General features: G+C 34.1%; 1 long non-coding RNA gene across 1 annotated transcript; it reads left to right on the forward strand.

The window, feature by feature from the left end:
• Window positions 1-7,887: 7,887 nt before the first annotated feature.
• Window positions 7,888-10,299, forward strand: LOC127835196 (uncharacterized). Its single transcript, XR_008028410.1, has 2 exons — window positions 7,888-8,239; window positions 9,220-10,299. It is a non-coding gene; the product is annotated as an uncharacterized LOC127835196 (long non-coding RNA).
• The last annotated feature ends 310 nt before the right edge of the window (window positions 10,300-10,609 follow it).

Genomic DNA, 10,609 nt, shown 5'->3' on the forward strand with positions numbered 1-10,609 from the left:
AACATTAACATCAAGTTTATTAAAGCTCTACGAAATGATACTTTTAGACCGCTGTAAGAATAATATAATAAATCAGTTAAACTGACTGCAAGGGGGCTTCCAAAACCGACTGGGCTGCATAATGACGAGTTTCGCGCTCCGTGAATGCTTACAATACGCTCGAGAAAACTCATCCTCATTTTTTATGCTACCTGGACGCTCGACAAGCTTTCGACCGAGTTTGGCTCGAAGGCATATTCCACAAATTGCTAGCATTAAATAATGACCCATTAGCGCCATCGGTTGATAACAACAAGCTGGCAACTTTCAGAGATATGTACCGTAACACAAAAAGTCGGGTACGATACCAGGGATTGCACTCATGTGAACTTCCGACGATATGGTGCTTGTTTATTTTTCCAAGCATGGACTTGACAATATGCTAAATATTTGTTACGAATATTCGAAGAAATGGCGATTCTTGTACAACCCTAGTAAATGTGCTGTTGTTGTTTTTAATGAGCAGGGACATAAGCACCAACATTCATTCAAACTGGGTCCTGACCCGATTCCTATCGCAGAAAAATACACGCATCTTGGAATTGTCTGCGACAGTGCGCTGGCAACAAAGGGATCTATCCAGGAAGCAAGTGTAAAAGTACGTGGGACATATTTCAACATATGTGCTACTGGTATTAGCAGCGAAAATGTAAGTTCAAAAGCATTGATGACGATATATTCGACAGCCGTCCTTCCGAAGGCAATGCACGGTTGTGAACTCTGGAACAACTGTGCAGCAAATGATGTTGCTCGGTTAGAATCTGCACATAGATTCTGTATAAAACACATGCAGGGTTTGCACAAAAGTATTCCTACAGACTATTGTATGTGTATATCAAATGCCACCCCGATTGAAAAATACATGGACTGCTCGAAGTTAAAATTCCTAGGCCAGCTTTGCAGATTATCGCCAAAGTACTTGGTGAAAGATGCATTTCACAACAGGTTGCTCAGATATATGAATCTTGAAAATCAAAATGTAGGTTTTATGCCAGATGTGTACAGGCTCCTTGGAAAGTACGGTCTCCTTCAATTTCTCTATGAATACATCGAAACTGGACTATTCCCAACAAAGTTTACATGGAAAACGATAATTGATAAAACAGTCAATCTGCAGGCGAAAATCGATGTGGCTCAGCGACTTTTGTGCTGTGACCAGTACAACCTTCTAGCAAATGTGATTAAACCAGGCAATTGCTCGCCACTGTGGGATATTGCCAGGACAAATCCAAATCTTCTGACTGCCTGTCAAACCATTCTAAATAGTATCGAATTAGTGACGTCACGCCCATTCTCTCAAAAGTGTAACCTGTGTAACCTTATAGTTGATAACATAACTGTACATTTGATGTGCTTCTGTACCACCAATGATGCACAGCGAAAGCGGCTGTGGGAACGTGTGTTTAACCGCATCGGAATATTCCGATTTACGACATTTATGTCAATTAACGCCTTTGGGCAAACAGTATCGTTGCTGAAACTCAGCTCAGAAAATGAGAATGGGCGCTTCTCAAACTTTTTCGATTATGATGGCTGTTTTTCAGCTTTTAAAAGTTCAAGTGTTTTAAATTGTTTATGTTATTTTATGGTGATATTGTCAAGTGTCAAAATGTATATTGTTAATGTACCTATTTATTACTTCTATATATTTTATTTTTTACTATAAAGAATGTATGTGTCACTATAACATAAAATGTGCTGTGAAACTGTAATTAGTTATGAATGCATGCTTGCTGTATATATCTTCTGCTCTCCTACCCTGGAGGAAATAAGTATATACACCGTCTTTTTTGTTTCACTGTTTCTCTTTCTTTCGTTATCGTCCAACGATACATAATTGACACAATTATGTCGTTAATCTTCTTGTCAAACTTCTGAAGGGCTTCGTCAAACCTCAGTATTTGTAGCAGCATTTATTCGTCGTAGTCAAAACGTGACAAACACCCTGGTTCAGACGCCATAATGATCTCAACGAAAAAGAACACAATCACACATCGAGCGATTGATTTCACGTGATCCATCTTGGCCGTTTCTTGGCTTTAATTCAATGCAAATACAGACGCTTCGGTTTTCTAAGAAATATATAACACTACATAATGTCATTACAGGTGGAAGCATGAGTTTGGTTGGTGTTATTTTTTTTACTTTTTGGGGGTGGGTGTAGTGGGGATATGTGGATCTTGTTTTCAGAAATATTAACACACCTCAATGAAACCGTTGTTTACCATACCCTTCGTCTAATTTCACGTTGTATTATTTTCAATAATATATGTATTCGTATCTGATACATTTTCAATTAATTATGTATGCTGATTCTTATGCATAAGTCTGCATTTAGTATTCTTGTAGTTATGATAAAGCCTAACTTTACAAATAATTAATAAAGGAAATATGAAAGTTTAATGTTACAAATGTATATGTGGAAGATGACTCAGTACGATATTTCAATATATATGGAGTTGACAGGCTAATTAAAGGGGCCTTTTCACAGATTTTGGCATTTTTTAACTTATTCATTAAATGCTTTATATTGATAAATGTAAACTTTGGATCGTAAAAGCACCAGTAAAAAATCAAGAATAAAATTAAAAAAAGGAAAAGGACATAGCCCGGAGCAGGTTTCGAACCAGTGACCCTTGGAGTCCTGCCAGAGTCCTGAAGTAAAAACGCTTTAGCCTACTGAGCTATTCCGCCGAGTACACATTCATGACATATTTTATACGTTATATAAGCAATCTTCGTAGTTTCACAAAATTTAACGACAAAAACAGAACACTCCAAATTATTCAATCGTTTCGCGTTGCAACGCTTTATAATTTTTAGATTTTAAAATCGTCAAAAGATGCATATAATGGCTATATTAGAGCATGGTAAATGTTCAGTATTACTGTTTCCTCACAAATATCAAAACTAAAACGAAAATTTGCGGATATGAAACAACTTTTTTCAATTTTGTCAATTTACCAAAGCGTGAAAAGATCCCTTTAAGTGATTTCAAATTGTATAAATCAGGACTCGATATGGCGGTATCCGATGACTCAGTACGATATTTCAATTTATATGGAGTTGACAAGCTAATTGAGTGCTTTCCAATTGTATAAATCAGGACTCGATATGGCGGTATCCGATGACTCAGTACGATATTTCAACATATCTGGAGTTGACAAGCAAATTGAGTGATTTCCAATTGTTTAAATCAGAACTCAATATGGCGGTATCCTCCTTTAATTTTTTTTTTGACACTAGAATGGTTCATACGAATATTAACGTGATAATATATACGATGTATGTACAAGACTATTGCCAAGCAATATAGTCCCCTACCGGCTCCACCATTGTCAGAAATTCCACCATTGTCAGAATTTTTGTTGTTGCTATAGCAACTAGAAGTTTTGACGTAGAAACAAAATGAAATGACGTGCATAATGTCCATATTGCCATCTATCCATGTTTCAAGTTTCATGAAAAAATATTAAGAACTTTTAAAGTTATCGCAGGATCCAGAAAAGTGTGACTGACTGACTGACTGACAGACTAACAGACTGACAGACAGAGCGCAAACCATAAGTCACCTCCGGTGAAACCGGTAGGGGACAAAAATAAATATCAACCTTTAATATGACGTGTTTTTTCCAGGTATATTGTGTGTTGCTTTCACGTTTAAACGGATATTCGATATCTTATACAGCGCGTATATATGAATCACATTGCAGATAAAACTGATCGAAGGAAGACAGGAAGCGAAATTATAAACATAAACTGGAAGTGTATTCTTAAATGTTTAGCTCTACTGATTACCTCTATTGCAGCGTCAACAAGCTGAATCGTTTTAGTTATAACGTGTTTGTTTGCAATATACACATTTTATTTCTCAATGGCCTTTAATCTTAGTTGTAATCGACCTTGTGTACAAAAAGGTAAGATGTGTATAGGTACTTTTTCTATTTAAGGCAAAATGAAGTTATTTTCTCAATGTCTGCTATTCCTGAAAGTGTGTTCATCCCAGTATGCCAAATATTGCAGAATATGTTATTGACAATACACCCTCATCTGAAGGAAACTCAAATATTGCAGAATACGTAATTGACAATACACCCTCATCTGAAGGACTCTCAAATGCCTCTTTCGTTTGCGAAGAAAATTCGCACATTTTTGTTCAGAGATAATGTTTTGTGTCATGGTAGTTGTGTTTTTTTTTCAAAAGTTAACGAATATTAACTGTCACAACTGTTTTAAAATGTGCGAGAAACAGGCGGGTCGATTGCAAGCATGACTCAGTAATACTAATAAAAAGGATTGTTTTGTTTCAGTTGCATCTTTTCTTGTATATATTAAAATTTTAATTATTCATAGCAAGGGCGATTCAGACTCCGTCGCCTATTCACCCAGTCCCAATAACATGTGTTAATAATAAAATAAATATTACAAAAAGTTGCATTTATTTCATCATTTATTTAATATTTTTCTTTTTAAATTCTTTATAGTGCATATTAACTTGATGAGTACCTCTTGCATTACATGGGACAAAGGCATATATCGAAAATAAGTGTGGCATCCGTTATCTGTTCAGATCTTACAACGCAGAAAACAGCTGTGCTGACGTTGCTATATCTTAAAATGCATATACAACACACATGCAATCTTCAGCGATTATTTGATCTATGCAACACATGTATGTGAATTCCTTCATTATACATGTATTTGCTTCCGAAACTCTCTTGAAAAAATAAAAAGTCTCCAAACGAATTCATAACATAATTGAATTTTGATATTGTTTTCAGTAACCCAATTTATTTTTTAAAGTCATGAATTTGAGACAAAACTATTCATTAACTGTGTTTATCTTACTTAAACTTGATAATAAAGATTTTTGAATATTAAACACAAAAATAAGTACAGTAATCAACAGGAACAAAGCAGCTTTTTATAAAGCCTTCGAATTGTACTATATAACTGTTATTGACCCTTTTTAGAATAGTTTTTCCCTACCTGTCGCTAGCTTTTGAAACTTATGAACCAACCAAACTATTCATAGTATGTCTAGAAATGCTCTTCTCTCAATCGAAACTAATAACATTACGAAGGTGGGCGGCTAAGGGTAATCTGTTGTTGACTGCATTTCTTCGGCAATAGCTGTGATAAGTTTTAAATATTATGATTACAAAATATTATCCAATGCCGAGGACAATGTTTTGAGTTATAAATATTTTGTTTTCAATATGCGTTTGCGTTATTCAAAAAAATAAATTACAAGCCTCACTTAAATCCATTTTCGAATAGTGTTTCGTAGTCAGAAACCTGAACTGAGAAATGTGACTATAAAACAACGACATATTATAACACGTGTCATTCTAAAATAATCCATTCATTTGAGTAAGTATACTGCTGACGAGGCATAGGAGCAGAAGAAAAATATAATAAGGTATATGAAGTGGAATATGTTGAAAGCATGATACCTATGATTTGCTCAAAATATTTCTATGGAATCACTGCACTCGATTACCAGAGAAGCTATCATTTTAAAATGTATACATAGATTTGCCCCTTTAAGCATAAGGACGAGTGTAAAATAAACAAATTTGATGAAAAATATTTCAACTGGTTATCGTTGACGTCATAAGATAAAACTCTGCAATATGGATGGTGCCAAATAACTTATCTCGTTTTTATGTTTTACATCGTGAAACGTAATGGATTATTTTAAGAACATATTTAATCAATAATTCAGCGTTTGTCGGTCGCTGATAATGTACAATATCACAGAACTAATGAAACAATAAATGCTCTTTTAGTTTACAAAATAACTTTATTGGAGATATAGTTACTACATTCTGAGAAGATAATAATAGATGAAATACAAGTAAATAGTTGTAAAACTGATTGGCCATTTGAAAATAAGCAAGTCGGGTTGTCACTGTTTTCTTTATTACGAAACTGTCATGTTAATAACATGTCAATTAAGTAAGGAAATAATCTACTCATTACGTTGTATTAACATCCGTGTAAACGCCCAGATAAAACCAATAACGGCACTACCCCTTTTATGATACCCACCCGGATGGCAACTATCATTTTGTAAATTGTTGGCATCTGTAATCTAACCAAAATTGCCAACTTTGCACTTATAAAGGTTTGCACGTTTATTTGCATAAAACTCGAATTTTCGAATATTAATTTTGGACCTTATATTCGGCCGATTTTTTGATTAATTGAATATTCGTTCCCATCTCTAGTTCTTTTTTAAACATTGCGGTCAGACCACACGCTTTAAAACCGCGAACGAAGCGCATTACATCAGAAGTGCACGTTCGGTAAAGTCAGTAACAATTTAGATTGGTTGACGTGAAGTTAGGCAGAATTTAACGATATTGTGCGTAGTGATACAAAAACAAGAATGTCATGAAATTAAAAAAGTGTTGATTTATTAATTAAAAATCAAACATATCAGCCGCGCTCTGGGACAACAGGGCTTAATGCACTTGCGTTGAATATCGCCCCAGCTAAGATTGATCACATCGAGATCGCAACCACTTGGTTTTAAAAATACTTCGTAATTGTAATACGCTTCAACATGATAGTGTGCATAGGATGTATATTTCTGACTTTTAGGCTGAGTACAACAATTATTCACTAATTAACATCGTTTAAAAAAACACACAAAAACACATCATCATAATTAGGTTTACGGCTTGTAATTTCCAGCAAAATTCAAATGGAATTTAGATTTTATTCGGAAAGAGTATATGTTTATGGGTCTCTTCACAATCATTGTCGGTTTGGTGGCTCTCTTGTACTTAAAATACTACAGTCACGATATGCCATAACTAATTTTTTTGGCGGGCAACGACATCCTAGATATGCATCTCTATCGATATGAAAACAATTCTGAATTCATTAAATCAACTATTTTATTAATGTTTATGTTCAGTTTGTACAATAAAATCAAATCTGTCGAAAATTGTAACAGTTACTTACCTAAAAAGCACATAAGACATATGTATAAGTGAGCTATTTGTAGGTTCATTATTAACAACTTACTTTCCGTAAGGTAAATGACACATTTACAAATAGTGTTCGGTATTTGAACTGCTTTCGTATACTCATAATGTTAGAGTTCATCGGTTGTCCACAAACATCTACATGTACAGTCAAGTTGACGCATTTTGATTAAAGCTCCAGTGGCGTCAGTCCCTGATTACTTAAATTACTTGGCAGAAATCCTTTTAAATCGAAATCTCACCGAAAAGAATACAAGAAACGCAATTACATAAGATGATGCTGAGACGGTATGATAATTATTAATCGCGAAGTTTCTATAGAGTAATAATATCGATAGCTCATAAAATACCTGTAGACAATATATAAAACAGGAACCCAACTGTATGCATTTTCTAAATATGTAGCAGTTTTCGTTGTAATAAATCGGATTTTTTATAACACATCAGCCCTTTAACACTACATTTAAATTGTTCTGAGAAATTAGGGCTTTAAATACTAGTCGTCTGATATTAAAATTGTGCATGTTATTTATATGCTACCCACACAAAAACGTCAATACAGAGTCTGCTCACCAAACAATAAAATATGTTGCAGTTGTTCGTGTGAAATTGCAGAAAATATAATATACTTATAAGAAATGATCTTTGATAATAAACTTCTACAGGATTGTTAATTAAATTTGCCTTAATTCATAGCGTTTTGCGATATCATAATCTTCGGAAGCCTAATACTTGCACTTTTTATTAATTTTCTTTCAAAAATAATATGATTAACATACATTTCTGTTTGTTTGGCCTAAAATCGTATTATATAAAGCTTGCAAATTGACACGCTAGCATCATTTCGCTTGAATACGCCGGGATTGGTGCCTCGTTGTATCGTTTATGTTTACGTAACTGTTTTACTTCATACTTTATCATGAGGCTGCACAGGACATGCATTTTTCTGTTTATGAACATTGTTCTGGCTAAAGTGGCGAGGGAACCATATTGTCCTCCGTGTCCCAGTTGCGAGGAAAGACTCCTTGAGAGAGTCATTCGAAATGAGCTGGCTATGGAAAATTTACAAAAAGAAACGGGGATCAAATTAAACAACGCCATCAAAACCGCGATGGAAAACATATCCAATGCCGTATCCGAGATGACACAAAAAGCGACAATGACTGGGTTGCAGTTGAAGAAGGAAAACGAAATCTTGAAAGGTATGTTTTAATAAATAGCACAATACATTAATGCAACTTGCGAACGTCTGACTAGACTTGCGTTAATTTTGTTGATTTTGATGGATATACTATGTTATAATTTGTTGTTTTTTTTGATGCTCGAAAGGTGTGACTCAAAATGTATAATTTGGCAAAACAATGAAAAATAACATTTGGCAGGAACAGTTTATGACAGACCATAATATCATGGCCAACTCTTCCTATATTAGTAACGCTATAATTCTAATATAATGATGACGTGATTTATTTCCGTAAGTAAAAATAACTTGCAACATGGTTACATTAGTACCTTACGAAAATTTAAATCTTATGCTAATTTTATATTATTTCACAACGAAATAATACACTATTGATCAGTTTGTTCCTAAATAAATTATTTGTGAAATACACCAAGGGAATGCATAGAATTGCTAAAATTAATAAATACGTATCTCTATTACTTTCCCTCGAAAAAAATTCGTAAGAAGTATAAGAACACTTGCATTTCAACGATTTTAGCGAGATATAACAATTATTCATTTGCATTTAATTTGCATGTTTTAAACTCTCGCAACTATCACAATCTTTCATTTTGCCGACAATACAATGGTGACAGAAAACGCTACCTTCATGTGTTCAAATATATTTTCATTTAAATATTAAAAATTGAATGAATTGAATTCAAAATGATTTCATAACCTATTTCATTGTAAAATGCATTATACTAGGACATACATTGATACCAGTCTTGAATAAAGACTTCAATTTAGCAATATTTAAAAAAATTATGTTGTGTGATCAATCGGAATACGCCGACATACTCTTAAAATGTGATCATGAAATTAATGTGGTATTTATATGTTCAACTATTTATGGTCATAAATTTATATTTGATGTCTGAACGTGCTTTTTTTACTGTAGATGTAAGCTGTTGATTATTCAAATCATAAACTTGAAATTTCTGTTTTGGTTTCTTTCAGACCAGTTGACGATTCCATTTATCTATTTCCACGCAAATAGTCCAGCAGATACCAGTCTCGATATTGGTCAAGACGTTGTTTACACAACCGTGCGAGTCAATGAAGGTCAAGGCTATGACCCGAAAACCGGCATTTTCACCGTGTCTGTCCCTGGACTGTATTTATTTACAGTTCAATATTTGGTTAATCCTTCAACACTTGCTCAACTTGCGATCGCCCATCGAGGTATTCTGATACAGCCAAGTTTCACGCAACTAGCAAGCGACAATTACGTGACCTCTTTTATACAGTGCTTCGTCAGGGTCGCCAGGTCGGACCAGATCTGGGTGGAATCATGGCATAGCTCAACCAAGTTAAATTCTAACGGTGAATACAATTCGTTTACCGGTTCACTGATTCATATGTAAACTTATGCTTACTACTGTGTGCAGAAATTTGTGTTTTGAGAACGGGATACTTTCTGACAATAACCGATATTCAGACATGGAATAATCTATTTTTTTCTCTACAATGTCTCTTGATTATGGTTATGTGTGTTTCTATTTACAGGCATGATGGCGGTAGAATGTCGCGAACGTGTGACATAGCCAGAAAAACTGTATACTTATTAAGTTGATTCATGTTTTTAATCTTTGATCTTTTTAATTTAATTCTAACAAAATGTTAATGGAATATTGACAATATAAAACCGCCAGACGGTATTTCAGTTGGTTTCACGTTAAGTCCGTATAATTCGTAAGTATGTTATGCCCAGCGGAAAATTCGGTTAATAATCAGTTTGGGGAATTGTTTAGGTGCGTGTTCTTAGTTGTCGTGTTTATCTTCCTGACCTTATGTAATGCATTGACTGACTGTATATTTCCTATTTGTCTAGGATTTATTTTACAACCGTATGGTATTTTCAATAAGCTTAAAATTACATAAATATCGTAATATACGTAAGACATGCTGTTGATATTTTTAATATTGTCATTCTTTCAAACATATACAGTGTAGCTTGTAATTCGTATCAAGCAAGTTCGCAAACGATTGCATAGGTAGGAATACGTCGAGACATCATGAATAAAAAAATGTTCGCTTCCCGATGTATTTTTTTATTTTCTAAGCTCGCGAATTAAGATTTACACTCTACTCACACAGATCGGTTGAGTGAAACGGTCTTCATATTACTAAAATTAAGTTATAATGGACTATAATATAATTAAAAGCGCAAATGTAAAGCACTTAAAATGTGTCTTTAGAATATCTTTGAAGATCCAAACGTATCATAAGGTTACAATACTCTGTTAGTAGGCAAACCATACGGAACTTCTAGGATAAATACGCTTAATATGTGCACGGACATTTTCTAATTGTATCCGTATGCTATTTTATAAAAACGTGTTTTCCT

The sequence above is a fragment of the Dreissena polymorpha genome, chromosome 6, assembly GCF_020536995.1.
Source record: "Dreissena polymorpha isolate Duluth1 chromosome 6, UMN_Dpol_1.0, whole genome shotgun sequence".
NCBI lineage: Eukaryota > Metazoa > Mollusca > Bivalvia > Myida > Dreissenidae > Dreissena > Dreissena polymorpha.